This window comes from Thamnophis sirtalis, unplaced genomic scaffold (genome assembly GCF_051295495.1).
Source record: "Thamnophis sirtalis isolate CommonGarterSnake01/CBP01778 unplaced genomic scaffold, rThaSir2_p1.2 scaffold_2, whole genome shotgun sequence".
Classification (NCBI taxonomy): Eukaryota; Metazoa; Chordata; class Lepidosauria; order Squamata; family Natricidae; genus Thamnophis; species Thamnophis sirtalis.
The window spans coordinates 102,639,039-102,655,201 of record NW_028261382.1 but is presented as its reverse complement, the minus strand read 5'-3'; the positions used below and the strand labels follow the sequence as shown (position 1 = coordinate 102,655,201).

The 16,163-nt window shown below is 42.5% G+C and overlaps 1 long non-coding RNA gene across 1 annotated transcript; it reads right to left on the bottom strand.

Moving 5' to 3' along the window:
- Positions 1 to 11,452: 11,452 nt before the first annotated feature.
- LOC148049058 (uncharacterized) lies at positions 11,453 to 14,454 on the bottom strand. Its single transcript, XR_015695585.1, has 3 exons — positions 14,323 to 14,454; positions 12,993 to 13,100; positions 11,453 to 11,756 (listed from the first exon to the last, which is right to left on the bottom strand). It is a non-coding gene; the product is annotated as an uncharacterized LOC148049058 (long non-coding RNA).
- Positions 14,455 to 16,163: the final 1,709 nt, after the last annotated feature.

Here is a 16,163-nt window from a genome sequence, read left to right as displayed (position 1 = left end):
CTCTGCTTTCCTTCAGACAAAGCCTTTTTGTTGCAATGTCCTGGTTTTCGATTCTACAAAACTCAATGCATCGTGCAGTCTTCCTTCCAAGATGAAAATGGAGGGAGGCTGAACAGCAGTTTATGGGTCCAGAAAGAGTGGTCTCCTGCCTGGAGGCCAGAAGGAGCATCATGGATTTAACATTAACCAAAACAAAAAATTAAAATACCCAGCCGTTTAACATGAAAAGGTACTAACTGGAATACAAATATTAGTTGTGTCGCAACTGTGAACATTTTTTTAAACCAGGAACCAAGTGAGTAAATGCCACGTCCCTCTTCACAGCTAATAGGGATGACACAATAATTTTATACGGTGTGTAATGTTTGCCTTTCATAAGCAAAGACAGGTACACATCTCTCTTAAGCCCTGCTGTATTTGGAGGTACACCAAGACTTTTTAGCCAAGGGTTATTAGCTCAACCTGTCAACCAGAAGCATCAAAATATGCCTAGGGAGAGGGCAGGGGGACAAACAGTGAGGTGGGGGATAGAACAGAATTTTTTTTAACTAAATTTTTATTTTTATTACACAAACAATACATACAGACAGCAAAAAAAAAAAACAGAAAAAATATACACACACAAAAAAGCATCATCACATCCAGCATGTCGTTTGGTTACAGGTGTTTTAACATCCCTATTCTCGAATAACATTTACCATCACAGATTTTTCATCTAATATAACTAAATACCTCCCTTTCATTGTACAGTATACATTCAATTACAAAGTATTATTTTTTTCCCAATAAATCATAGTTCCCTTACATTCTTGATTATCTGTTTAATAACAGTATATCTTTATATTATCCCCATGTGGGAAAACAAAACAGAACAGAATTTTATTTTATTTTATTTTATTTTATTTTAGATTAAGAATCATCAGAGAAATTTCTATTGTTTTGCTTCCTTTTATCACATCTGTTCTTTAGTACTATACCTCTTTCCCCAATATTTGTTAGAGAGCTTATAATGAAGGCCATAAGACTTGAGGTTCTGGATAAGGGGAAAGGATAAGATTTGTGTGATATTTACTAATCAGATCCATCTTATCTTACAACGGTCCTACTTCTTCTTCCCTCCCTCCCTCTTTCCTTCCCTCGTTTCATCTCTCCTACTCCCCTTCCTTCCCTCCCTCCTTCTCTCCTTCCCTTCTTCCTTCCCTCCTTTCTTTTCTCCTTCTCTCCTTCCTTTCCCCCTTCCTTTCCTCCTTCCTTCCCCCCTTCCTTCTCTCTTACATTCCCTCCTTCCTTCCCTCCTTTCTTTTCTCCTTCCTTCCCTCCTTCCTTCCCTCCTTTCTTCTCTCCTTCTCAGAACAGAATTTTAATTGGGGCAGAGAACATACAATTCTGTGTGACTCATCCTCCATTTTGAGCACAAAGGTAACTTTCAAGGATTGCTGTCTAACCTGTGCAGACTTTGCCTTGAATCAATAGTTGAATTTCCTCGTTTAAGATCAATTAACCTCTGTAGTAGAGAAAGTCTGAGAGTTAAAGAATTTGCTCCAATTCAGGGGTGGTGACCCTATGGCAGGGGGAGCCATATCTGCCGGGACATTAACCGTCAGCACCAGCACACATGGGCACGCTGGCCATCTCATATTCGGCCTTCTGGAGGGCCTGCGGAGGCCGTTTTCACCCTCCACAGCCTTCAGGAAAGCCTCTGGAGTCTGGGGTGGGGGGAAAAGTTCAGAAATGAACTTTCAGTAGGCCAATTGGCCCTGTTTTTTGCTCTCCCCAGGCTCCGGAGGGTTTCCTGGAGCCTGGGGAGGGCGAAATTGGCCCCTCCTGGCCCTCTGGAGGAAATACCAAGCTCAGCTTGAAGGCGAGCAGTGGGTCACAGTTCCCTCTCACAGGTATTGCTTTTGAGCCAAGTTTCACCTAGTTTGTACATCTACCTTTGATATTTTCTTTTCCTGCGTAGGTGCAAAAACCTTGCTTTTCTCCACCTTAAATTTCATATTGTTGTCCAGGTTTTCTTCTGGAGTGTTGGCTGTTCCTGCCAGCTTGGTGTGATGTGCAAATTTGATGAGTTCCCTTCTATTCCCTCATCTAAATCATTTACGAAGGCATTGAAGAGTACTTGGCTTAAGATGGAACCTTGTAGTACTCCACTGCTCACTTCCCACCCTGTAGATGTGATACTACTAAGGGTTACTCATTGAGTATGGTTTGTCAGCCAGTGGAAAACCTGGGCACGTGGACAGTTGATATCTCTTACTGGATTTCGAGAAGGTTGTGTAACCTGTGCGAAGTTCAAAATGAAACAAAAGGGCAACTTCTGGAGGCAGGTCATTCTGCTGATTCCTTGTTCTAACTTTTAAGGAAATTCCTTCTTAATTCTAGATTGCTTCTCTGCTTGGTTGCATCCATGGCTTCTTGTCCTGCCTTCAGATGCTTTGGAGAATTGGTTGACTGTCTCTTCTTTGGGCAGCCCCACAAATATTGGGACACTGCTGTCATGTCACTCTTAGTCCTTCTTTTTATTGAACTAGTCATACTCAATTCCAGCGATTGTTCTTTATATGTTTGAGCCTCCAGTCTCCTGATCATCCTTGTTGCTCTTCCCTGTATTCCTTTTAGAGTCTCAACATCTTTTTGGCACCGTGGAGACAAAAGTTGGATGCAGGATTCCAAGTGTGGCCTTCCCAAGGCCTCATAAAGTGGTATTAACTCTTCACGTGATCTTGATTCTATCCCTCTGTTAATGCAGCCTAGAACTGTGTTGGCTTTTTTGGCAGCTGCTGCACACAGCTGGATCATATTTAAGTGATTGTCCACTAGGACTCCAAGATCCCTCTCACAGTTACTACTGTTGAGCAAGGTACCACCTATACTGTACCTGTGCATTTCGTTTTTCTTGCCTACACTAGGACCCCAAGATTTCTCTCATAGTTACTGCCATTGAGCCAGATCCCACTCACATTATACCTGTACATTTGGTTCTTCTTGCTTAAATGTTGAGGCTTAGTTTTTTCACCTTTGAATTTCATTTTTTGTAGATGTCCATCAAGATCCTTCTGTATCTTATGCCTATCTTCGGTATTGGAGTATTAGCTATTCCTGCCAGCTTGGTGTTCTCTGCAAATTTGATGAGTTTCCCATCAATCCCCTCAACCAAATCATTGTTAAAGATGTTGAAGAGTACCGGGCCTAAGACAGAACCTTTGGGTACCCACAGCACACTTCCCTCCATGTAGATGCAGTTCCATTGAGCTTGGGGAGACACAAGGTCTGAGAATTAAAACATTTGCTGAAATATTGCAATAGTCTGGAATGGAGGACAGGAGGGCATGAGTGAGACTGACCAGGATCTCCTGGTTTGGTGATGGACGTAACTGGTGTACCACCAAATGGTGACCAATATGAGTCAGGAGCAGAATGGAGGATTTGCAGTTTGTGAAGAATTATCTGATGTCTCCACCTTACAAAAATTAAAAATATCTAGTGGGTTACTGGCAAATGATTCTATCAGAAAGACAATCATGGTTGTATTGCAACTGTGATATTATTTAAACCAGGAAACAATTGAATGAATGCCACCTCTCTGTTCTTCCTTTATTCCTGTAGGTTCACTGACAGGAACACTATGCATAGTACAATAATTTTGCACAGTGTGCTGTGTTTGCATTGCATGAGCAAAAACAGGTAAACTTCTCTCTTAAGCTTTATTGTGTTTGGAAGTGCACCAAGACTAACCTTAAGCCGAGGTTTTTAGCTGTATCACTCAACTTGAAGCATCAAAATATCCACAACCAGTGTATCTCGGGGGGATATAATAGAATCTTAGTTGATGGAGAGATCAGAAACTTCTGTGCCTTTCAACCTCATTTGGGGCACAGGGATAATCTATATAAATAAAAATGTAAATGTTTGTTTGTTCAAAATCTTAAATCTACGAAAGTTCTTCACTGATTGCTTTGAAATTTTGACACAACATTGCATTCGAATATGCACGTGTTTCTATATACCAACGTGGCTCGCTTCCATGCGGGGGCCGCCTCTGCCGGGGGAGCCATGCCTGGTACAGCGAGTGGCAGGGCCTGCCAGGTGGACAAGACCCTCACGAACCTTGCCGCTGATGGCAACGGCATGACCCTGCCCAGAGCGAACCACCCTGGGAATGTTTCTTTCTTCGCCTGCTGTTGGTAAATGTGCCCGGTCCAACGTCTTTCCAGCAATTGAAAATTGTTTCTCACATGGACAATTATATGTTGCGTGTTCTAGAGTCAGCAAACCAGGCAATTTCTATATCTGCACAGACAATGGAACAACAAAGATATTGTATACCCACAAGCATTGTGAAATTGTGGGTACTTGAGAGACCGCCTGCTGCCAATTACCTCCCAAAGACCCGTTAGATCGCACAGGGTCGGCCTCCTCCGGGTTCCGTCTACCAGCCAATGCCACCTGGCTACTACCCGGGGGAGGGCCTTCTCTGTGGCAGCGCCGGCCCTTTGGAACGAACTCCCCGCCGAGATTCGGACCCTCACCTCTCTCCAGGCCTTCCGAAAAGCCGTTAAAATCTAGCTGTGTCTGCAGGCCTGGGGTTGATGAGTTCCCTTCCCCTCTCGATTGTATGTTTGTTGGTTATTTTAAATGCTTGTATTTGTAGTTCTTGTGTTTCCCTTCCCCTCTTGGGTTTGTGAGCCGCCCTGAGTCCCGCTGGGAATAGGGCGGCATATAAATAAAACGAAACCTGAAACCTGAAACCTGAAATTAAACATATTAGAAACTTGTGCTTTCTCTTTTCTTTCTTTTCCATTTAACCAGACTGAGGCCACAGCAGCGCTTGGCCAGGTATAGGTAGTTGTAAATAAAATTGCTGTCCAAAATATTTGCCTTGATTTAATAGATATAGCTTTTGTCTTAAGCTCCATCAAACTTGAGGGGGAAGAAGGAATTTAACTATCTTTACATTTAACCTTTGGAGGGATCGTCAGCTGTTTCACAATAATAAAATAACAAAGCTGGAAGGGAATCTTGGAGGTCTTCTAGTCCAACCCCCTGGTCAAGGAGGAGGCCCTGAAATATTTCAGATAAATGGTTATCCAATCTCTTCTTAAAAACTTCCAACAATACAGCACCTACAACTTCTGAAGGGAAGTCATCCCATTGATTAATTGTTCCAACTGTCAATAGATTTCTCCTTAGTTCTAGGTTGGTTCTCTCCTAGATTAGTTTCCATCCATTATTTCTTGTTGTACTCTCAGGTGCTTTGGAGAATAGTTTGACTCCCTCTTCTTTGTGGCAACCCCTGAGAAATTGGAAGACTGCTATCATGTCTCCCCTGGTCCTTCTTTTCATCAAACTAGACATACACAGTTCCTGCAACTGTTCTTCATATATTTTAGCCTCCAGCCCCCTAATCCTCTTTGTTGCTCCTCTCTGCACTCTTTCCAGAGTCTCCACATCTTTTCTACATCGACAACACATACACACAACAATAAAAAAAAACATCATCACATAGAGCACGTCGTTTGGTTACATGTGTTTTTGCATCCATATTCTCGAATAATATTTACCATCTCAGATTTTTCATCTAGTATAACTAAATACCTCACTTTCATTGTACAGTATATGTTCAGTTACAATTAGTATTATTTTTTTCCAGTAAATCATGATTCCCTTACATTCTTGATTATCTATTTGATAACAGCATACCTTTATATAATCCCATTTAATAGAAAAAAAAAATTTTTACCAACCATTTATATTTGTATATCACTGTTTTCAATTATGCATAATTCCACCAATCGACTATCAGGTATGCTTATGTTCATTATTATTATCCTTGTACATCATACATTCAAACAGAAATCTTATTCCTTCATTTTTCAACAAAATATTCTAAATAGTCGCTACATATATATACCAATTTTCAATTATTCCCTTATTAAAATTATTTATCAACAACAAGATATCATTGTAGTATGTTCTTAACGTTATACATTATATCTTATAAAAGTTTTGAATTTATTTTTCTTTTGTTTAGAGAGCTTTAACTTTACAAGAAGCCATGAAACTATTCCTTTTTCTTTTTGCTGTGAATCTGGGTTCCGTATCTGGTTGTTTTCAATTTTGGGTTTTTTTTCCAATTGGATTATGGCATAGAAAAGATTGAAGATTTTTATTGTCTTTTATGGGTTTTTGTTTTTTCTTTTTCCTTTTCACATTTTTGACAGTAGATTTTCCTACTGTCTCTGTTTTGCTTTCTTGTTTTACTCTTGGATTTTTTTCCACATAATTTTCTTTCCTTTTTCCTCTGCCTTTTTGTTTTCTTTTTCTTTTTTTTCCCTCTTTTTTAAAAACTTTGATCACCTTACGGTCACTCTGGATTACAACTGACTTTTATACCAAGTGGATTACAATATAGAAAAATTTGAAGATGAGTAAAAGAATAATAACCACCGGTTCTGCAACAACAACAAGAGGACAGCAGGAAGACAAAGATCAATACAGACAATGTTACAACAGGAAAAAGAAAAGGGAGAGAAGGCAGTTACCTTAGAGATGAGGAAGGAAGGAAGGAAGGAAGGAATTTGCAAGGAATTCAGAATTTGCAAGTAAAAACAGATACCATCGAAAAGAGAACAGAAAACATGGAAAAAAGAATTGAGACAATAGAACAATGAACGGGAACAATGAACGGAGAACATGGGACAAAAAGCAGTTAAAACTGATGAAAAAATTGATAGTATTCAACAAATGGTGATGAAATATGAAGACAGACTACAAAAAATTGAAGAAAAAGGTGACCAAAGAGAGAAGAAAATTGGGGAGAGTGAGAATAGACTGAGTGTGGTCAAAAAAGATAATATTGGAATACTGAATTGGGAGACAGAAAGGTCAGAATTTTTTCTAAGATTCCAAAACATAGAAGAAGGAAAAGGTGAAAACCTGTTACAAACAATGATAGAAATTTTGACAAATGTCCTCGAGTTAACCCAAGAGAAGATGGTCGATGCTATAGATGAAGCATTTTGAGTTTATACAAGATATGCAGCAATAAATGACCTGCCAAGGGAAGTTCATGTAAGATTTACCAAGAAAGCAATTAGGATGCAAATACTTCAGAAAGCAAGAGATAGAAAACTGGAGTACAAAGGCAAGGAGATTGTAGTTTTGAAGCAAATAGCAAGAAGGGTGAGAGAATCGAGAAGAGAATATCAATTTTTGACTAAAACCCTACTCAAAAAAAGGTGTTAATTACAGATGGTTGATACCAGAAGGTTTAATGTTTGTATGGCAAGGACAAAGAGATAGAATAGATTCAATTGAAAAAGCAGAAACATTTTCCAAATAACATCTCAGAGGGAAGACTGAGGAGACTGGACATAAAGAATCAGTGACAGAGTCACGAGCGGTGTCTTCAGCTTTGACTGGAAAAGAAGAAGGAGAGGTAGGCGGGATTGAGATAGTAGAAGGTGCTATAGGTGGCGTGGATATTAGAGATCTGTTGTTGAAAAATAAAAATAAAAAGTGGGGGGAAGACCCAGGAAACTATAAACCAATCTGTCTAACATTAATACATGGGAAGATATTGGAAAAAATAATCAAAAAACACATCTGTGAACATCTAGAAACAAATAAAGCTATAAAAAGCAGCCAGCAAGGGTTTGTTAAAAACAGATCATGCCAAATCAATCCTATTTCATTCTTTGACACAGTGACTACATTAGTAGACCAGCAAAATGCTGTGGGCATAGTATACTTGAACTTCAACAGGGCATTTGACAAAGTAGACCACAACCTACTTCTTGGTAAACTAGAAATATTTGAGGCAGGCAGTCTCAGCATCAGATGGATTTGTAACTTGTTGGCAAATCCTCCATTTTCCTCCTGAGTCACTTTGATAACCATCTGGTGCTACACCGGTTGAGTCTGTCTCCAAATCAGGAGATGCTCCCTTCTAGACTATTCCAATCTTTCAGCAAATGTTTTAATTCTCAGACATTGTGTCTCTCCAATGGAACTGCATCTAAGTGGTGAGAAGCATGAAGATGGGTACCCAAAGCCACTTTCTTAGGCTCAGTACTCTTCAACATCTTCATCAATGGTTTGGATGAGGGAATTGATGGGGAACTCATCAAATTTGCAGATGACACCAAGCTAGCAGGAATAGCCAATACTCCAGAAGACAGGCTAAAGATACAGAAGGATTTTGACGAACTTCAACATTGGGCCCTATCTAACAAAATGAAATTCAAAGTTGAAAAAATTAAGCCTCAACATTTAGGCAAGAAGAACCAAACGTACAGGTATAATTTGAGTGGGATCTGGCTCAATGGCAGCAACTATGAGAGAAATCTTGGAGTCCTAGTGGACAATCACTTAAATATGATCCAGCTGTGTGCAGCAGCTGCCAAAAAAGCCAACACAGTTCTAGGCTGCATTAACAGTGGGAGAGAATCAAGTTCACTTGAAGTGTTAATACCACTTTATGAGGCCTTGGTAAAGCCACACTTGGAATACTGCATCCAACTTTTGATGGAAGTTGTATGCTCTCTGCCCCAACTAATATTCCGTTCTATCCCCCACCTCACTGTTTGTCCCCCTGCCCACTCCCTAGGCGTATTTTGATGCTTCGGGTTGATTGATTAAAAGCTAAAAAGTCTTGGTGTAACTCCAAATACAACAGGGCTTAAGAGAGTTGTGTACCTGTCTTTGCTTATGCAAGGCAAACATTACACACCGTATAAAATTATTGTATCATCCCTATAAGCTGTGAAGAGGGACGTGGCATTTACTCACTTGGTTCCGGGTTAAAAAAAATGTTCACAATTGCAATACAACTAATATTTGTATTCCAGTTAGTACCTTTTCATATTAAATGGTTGGGTATTTTAAAAAAAAAATTTGGTTAATGTTAAATCCATGATGCTCCTGAAGCATCTCAGAGGCTCTACACCAAATGGATTCTTGATTCTCCTATGTTTAGCATTTATTAAAGGCTGGCTGACGTAGCATCCTTCTTCCTCTCGACACATAATAACATTATTTTGCGGAACTGGCTTAATTAAAAATAACTTTCTACTTTGGGTGCACCCAAAGGGCATCATTAACCACATTTTCTTCTTGGTAACGTTCTCTCCCCCCCCACACACACTTTCCAAGATGAGTTAGTCATGGTTCTATTCACCTGGTGTGGAAAGGACACAACTGCAAGACTTTAAGGAAAAGCGAACCCTAGGAGAATCTGATGATGATCGACCCTGGTCAGCAGCAACAGGATTGCAAGCCTGGATGTGAGAGGATGTGGTTGTGGCTACTTAGAAGGTCACCATGTGGTGTGATGTTGCGGGATGCTTTAATCAAATGATATTTTAATCCTTATACTGTCTCCCTCTTCCCTTAAATATTAACAGAATCCAAAATTCTGTTAATATTTAAGGGAATGTATAACCCACAACTACTTCCACTTTAACCAGGATAATACGTGGACAAACAATCAATGCAAACTCAAGCTAAACCTCTCTAAACTCAACTGCAGAAAATACGACATCAGCAACCGAGTGGTCAGTGTCTGGAATGAACTACCCGGCTCCATTGTTACGTCCTCTCTAACTCTCACAATTTCAACCTTAAACTGTCTCCCGTGGACCTCACCCCATTCCTAAGAGGTCTGCAAAGGGGGCGTCCATAAGCGCACCAGGGTTCCTACCTCTCCTACTGTCTTTATTTATTTCTATTCATTTCCTTTGTTCACATCCCCATTCATACTTCTCCCTGATATCTTGTACATGTTGGACAAACTAATAAATAAATAAGCAAGTAAGTAAATAAATAAATAAAGGACTGAGAATCAGCGACTCCGCTAGATAATTGACAGTCAAGCTGAAACTAAATTAATCAAGTAAAAATAGCAAGGGGGGGGGGAGGTCTTGTATTCAAACGTCCATAAAACCTATTGTTACCCAGACCTAATCCATGCATCAAAGAAGAAGGCCTGTGAACACAAGTAGATTAAAATTAAACTATTAATTTGGTTTAATTTGAATGAAAACCAAGGACAAGCTCCCCTATAAATCAGCCTATTGTGCCTGATTTTTCTCTGTAGCTACCCCTGGAGGCAAACCTCTTTGCTTTGGGGAATAAATGAATCTCCTTTCCTCCCAGCTGTCCGGATTTCATTTTGATTTCTTCTTGCACAGCGCCTCTTTGAGTTGGAACCCCAAGTTATTCTTCCAACATTCTCTCTCTTTTTTTTTCCAGCTGCCATGATTTTGCAGCTGGTTTTGAAATTTGAAACTTCACCCTGCTGCTTCAGTCCTGTGATCTGGGCTGTATGTTAATAAAGTTTTGTCTCGACCTTCATCAAGATCCCACTTTGCAAACTCATGTCCACAGTGCAAGGAGGGGGAAAACTCGGTTCCCCTCTTCATTAGCTCTAATTTAACCATTCATGTTGACGTCCCATAACAGGGGATATCTGCAGCATAAGGTTCAAGGGTGAACGCGATGGTTTTAATGGTGTCTTTCAAATTTAAATGCAGCACTGCAGGCTACTTCAGCTGACTGCAGTTCTGCAGTTCGGCTATTCAAATCTCACCGGCTCAGGGTTGACTCAGCCTTCCATCCTTCCGAGGTGGGTAAAATGAGGACCCGGATTGTTCTTGGGGGCAATATGCTGACTCTGTAAACCGCTTAGAGAGGGCTGAAAGCCCTATGAAGCGGTATATAAGTCTAACTATTGCTATTGCTAAGATGGGGGCTGGGATGAGAAGAGCCAAGTTCTGCCTGCCTGCTCCCTTAACAACCAGGTTGACAGCTGCATCCCTGATAAAATCACAGATGTGTTTATCACCCACAGAACTTCGCATTCAAAAGCAATGCAGCAGGCAAGACAATCGAAGATACGATAATCAGGACTGAGGATAGAAGCCAAGAGCTGCACACTTTCAGGTGGTGGGATCCCCCTCCAAGAAGAATTCCCACTCGGCCCCAATGCCCAGCTAGGTGATTTCTGGTGTAATCGCCAACACTTGAACCCAGGAGTGAGAGAGGTTGAGAACAGCTTTCAGAGTCAGCTGTTGAATCAAGATGTTTCTTCTTTCAGGTGGGCGTGATGGAGAAAGGGCCTGCAATCCTTCACCCCCAAATCCCCCACCTTTACTTCAAGGCATCCTCCTCTTCCTCCCAGTTTGCCCCAGAGAGTAGAAAGGGAGGGAAGGAACAGTGTTGGCCTCTGAGATCTCACTGAGAAAGGACTCAGCTGATAGTTTCTCCTCTTTCTTGACCTGTCTGGATGTAAGGTTATTACCCCTTAAATCAATCGAAGCCATGATTCAACAGCGATTGGACCTAATCCTGCTCATCCCAGCATCACTGCCTGTGGGATCCTGGAGGAAGACTCTCTACTGGTGGGTTTTGTGAACAGGATGTTTCCCCCCCCCAAAAAATCAAAACACTTGAATTGAATGCTAAGGTTTATTTGATTCTCAAAGTACAGAACTAGCAGAAGGAAACTTGCAGAACAAGAGAAAGAGGAGAGAGGGTGGGGTGTCAAAGAAAGCAGGTGGGATGGGGATTATGGACCATCTGGTGGAAAAAGCCAAGCATAAATTTTCAAGGAAGGTCCATGATGGATGACAGCCAAACTCAAGGAATTTAGGCAATCGTTATAGTAAGTCGGTTGCACCTGTCAGTCGAGCAACATCGAATAACTCTCGCCTGCTCCGTAGTACAATTAGTAATACATCCCCGAATGGGACAATTTTCTGTGAAGGAAAGACAAAGCAGAATGATTATTTTAAGAAAATGCCACGGGACAGATCTGTGGCTGTGGCTGGAGAAACTTTTAAGACATTCACGGATTCCCTCCCAGTAGGAAGGCAGACCTCCTACCTCCTCTACTTAATACTTGGGAGCAAAGGAATCAAGAGGAGGTTTCTGGGGAAGTCCCGTGTTTTGACATGACTCAGGGGCAAGTCCACCTTTCTTGCATTTCCCTCCCCCTTTCTCTAAAGAAGCTTTCTCCCTACAATCTGGGCTGTTGCAGAGGGAGATGGGGATCCCCAGTCCAAGCCCCCCTTTTCCTTCTATTCCTTAGACCAGTGATGGCAAACCTTTTTCTCCTTGGGTGCCAAAAGCACGCACCCGTCCCCACACCACTAATTTCATCACCCCTGTGCCATGTCCTCTATGCATGTGCACATGAACGCCACCTGCTCCCCCGCGCATACGTGCACACCCTTTTTGGAGCCTGAGGAGGGCGAGAAAAACCTCCCCACTCCTCGGAGGCCCTTCAGAGGTTGGAAATGGCCCATTTACTGACTTCCGGTGGGCCCGGTAGGTCCGTTTCTCACCCTCCCCAGGCTCCAGAGGCTTTCCTGGAGCCTGGGGAGGGCAAAAATCTCCTCCTCCTCCTCCTTCCCCTCTGGAGGCCCTCTGGAGGCTGAAAATGCCCTCCCAGAGCCTCCGTGCGAGCCCTATACTTCCCTGGCATCACATGGAGACTCCTGCGAAGGGAAGGGAAGGGCAGCATATGGGGGGGGGGCAGGCACAAATCAACTGGCCAGTGCACAAATGCTTGCTGGAGCCGAGCTAGGGAAAAGGCTCATGTGCCTGTTGATATGCCTCCATATCAGCCACAGGTTGGCCATCAGGGACTTAGGGGCAATTCCATCCCTCTTGGATATTTAATGTGAAAACTCTAAACTCAGCCAGTTACAGAGGAGACTGTCAACTTTCCCAGCATTCTTCCCTCCCCTTTCTCTGGAGAAAGCTTCCCCTCTGTAGCTCAGCTGTTCCTGGAAGGGATGGTGTCCCCCCCCCCATTCGTAGCCCTTCTTTCCCTGAACTCCTTAGGCTGTCCGGCAACAGACCTCAGAAGGACCAGACAGGACACAGACAGGTCCTCCGTGGTCTGCAACGCTCAGCTGCCTTTGGGAGCTCTGGTTTGCATCCCCCCCCCACACAAACAAATTGGGAGAAGAAATAATAACTGCACTTACGGCTACCGAATAGCCCTTCTTGATACGATATGTAGCATTGAGTGTCGGTTCCTGTACAGGTCACCTTACCCACACACAACGCGTCCGTGCAACACGTCAGGGAGTTTCCTGGATGAAAGGAAAAAAAACATAGAAATTGTAGATGAGGTTTATTTTATTTTGGGGGGGGGGGTGTCTTCTAACGTTATCTATGAGATGATAGACCTTTTCATGTGTGAAAATTTCCCTAGAAAGATCAAATGGTCTAGAAATAGGAAAGCTGATTTCTATTCCCACCTTAGGCATCAAAGACATCGGCGTGACTCTGGGCCAATCACCCGGAGGTGGTGACTCCTAGTCAAACTTTGGCCATAAAAGACAAGTTAGTGTCTTTGGACTTAATCACCTCTCTGCCCATCCTACCTTCACAGCGTTGTTGCTGTGGGGGAAATAGGAGGAAGGAGTATTAGGTTTCTTCCTCATTACAAAACTAGATAGCCCTATTACTTAGACTTTTATTCCGCTTCCCAGTCCTTTACGACCCCCTCTAAGCAGTTTACAGAGTCAGCCTCTTGCCTGCAACAATCTGGCTCCTCATTTTACCCACCTCGGAAGGATGGAAAAGGCTGAGTCAACCTTGAGCAGGTGAGATTAGAACCGCTGAACTGCAGATAACAGTCAGCTGTAGTGGCCTGCAGTACTGCACTCTAACCACTGCGCCACCTCGGCTCTTGGAGAACTGCAGGCAGCCAGCAATAAGCAGAATTAGCCTGCAATGCTGCATTTTAACCCCTGCGCCACAGCAGCTGGGATAAAAGCTGAGAGTAAAAAAAAAACCTAATCTCTTCTGAAAGACGCTATTAAATGGATATCTAAATGGCTGGTCTCCGTGTGGAAGCTAAGCAGGGTTGGGGTGGGTGAATCCTAGGATGGGAGACTCCCAAGGCTGTATGATAGATTGATGGGTCCCAGGAATCTCAGCAACAACAACCAATCTCTGGTTGACGTTGAGGACTGTCCAGGATTGACTTGAAGGAGGCATCTCTGGTCCCCTTTGGCCGCACCGTCCAAAATACTGAAGGACGGCAAAGCCAGAGGGAGGTGAGCAGAAACATTTTTCATCTCCTTCCCTGGAGGAATCCCATGGCAGAACTCACTACGCAAAGGAGCCTCTACTTTCAGAGGCAGTCTACCCTAGAATTCCATTTCCCCCCTGAAGGCTCCCATGGACCTTCCTTATGCAGGGCAAAAGGGTGAGAAAGTCCCAACAACAGGATGGACCACAACTACCCTACCTCTCCCCTTGTTTTGGGTTTGATTATCATCCAAGATCAAAGTTTGGTGACCTTACCAAAGTCCAGGCACACGACTGTCACCACCACCAAGGTCAGCAGCAGAGTTTTCATCTTGAGATCTTCTCTTCAGCTTGCAATGTGTAGCCCAGGATGGAAGCAGACACTTATTTATACCCCTCGGAGATGGGGGGTGGATCTCTGGGATTAAGAGAGAAGAAAGGGGAGATTCAGGAGAAAAGGAAAGGTCAGGGGGTGTGGCCTTTTTGCCCCCGAGCCCAAAAAAGATCAGGTGAGGAACCAACCAGGAAAGAAATATCATTCCGTGTGCAAAATCTGGGCACCTGGACAAGTGGCATCTCTTCCTGTATTTAGACAAGATTATACAATCCATACTTAATGAAAAAATTAACAAACTGTCTCTCTGCAAAGTTCAGCGTGTTCCTATTCTTTTTTATTTGTACGTCAGTTAACCAAGTAGGCAACTTCTTTGAATCTTCTAAACTCTCAGGCTGCGACTGTGGCTCTGCCTTCACACAAGAAACAAGGCCTCCTTTGAGCAGATCTGAGCATGAGTGGTTCTCTCTAAAATTAGCCTGTGGACTGAAGGATTCACAAGATCCAAAACTCAGGGCAGACAAGGAAGATGGATAGAGGGCTGGTCAGACACGGCAGTAGGGATTCTGGTACAAAACTACCAGCAGGAACAGCAGGACAGAAGATTCCAAGGGATGCCTTGAGTCCTAGGTCAACAATTCCTGCAAAGAAAAGATCTTCTTACGGATGATTTTAAAACCAGAAATTCCTCCAACCTCCAAAACCTTTTTCTCCTTGATAGGTGTTCATAAAGAAGATCAAACCTGGCTTCTATTGTGCCATAGAGTGGCTCAACCTTGGTTCTGATTAATTTTCAGCCACAGGTCAAGAGTCTGCTGAAACATCCTCGTCAAAAAATTATAAACTGATTGTTAGAATCTTAACCAGGAAATTGTTTTTGTTTAACATGAAAGAGGAAGCGAGAAGGTCAGTCAAGGCCCCCAGAAAATCCTTCGACAGGGGATAAGAGACTCCTTAGGGCTGTGAGAAACCCCAGAGAACCAGGGGAAAAGGAGAATGTTCCAGACCAGGATGGAAAGCAGATGCAAAGGGAGAACCAGGGTGTGTTCCAGGGTGGGTGGAATCAAGTGGCTTTACCCAGAAGTAAGGTGACCAGACGTCCTGATTTCAGCGGGACAATCACGGTTTATAACAATTTGTCCCGTGTCCTGGGCCGTTTTTAAAAAGTCCCGATTTTCTGTCTTCATGTTGAAAGCCCAGTGGATTTGCTTAAGAAATCCTAACCGGGGCAAGACAAAAGACACTCTGTCTAATCCCTCTCTCTTTCTCAGTACTTTCATTGAAGATATAATTAAAACATTAAAGCAAGAAAACAGACCCCCCCCACACCCCTTTTTCTTCATTTTATAAGAAAAAATGACCAAGTACCATAGAGCTCCAGGAAACACGTGGCTAGAGAGGTCGCGAATGTTACTTCCTGGATTTTCCGGAGGGGAAGGGCACGGAGGTTGGAGGTCTGCTCGTGTAGAAAAAATGGTGGCAGTTTCTTTGAAAAATATTTCCCTGACTAATTTCACCATTTCAATTTGCTCAATTCTTTGTATTAACATCTACATCATTCTGGGTTGACTTGGAGTGCAAGCCTGCTGGTAAATGAGCTGGGTTTTGTATTTTGTAAATGTATTTTAAAATAATATTTTATTTATTGTGCATAGGATTTTTTAAAATTCTGTGTGGATTCTTTTTTAAAATTGTCTTAGACTATTTAAAAAAAGATTCTATCCAAAATAAATTGAAGTGAAACCATGTTTAAAAATTCTATGCACAATACTTTGAAATATAT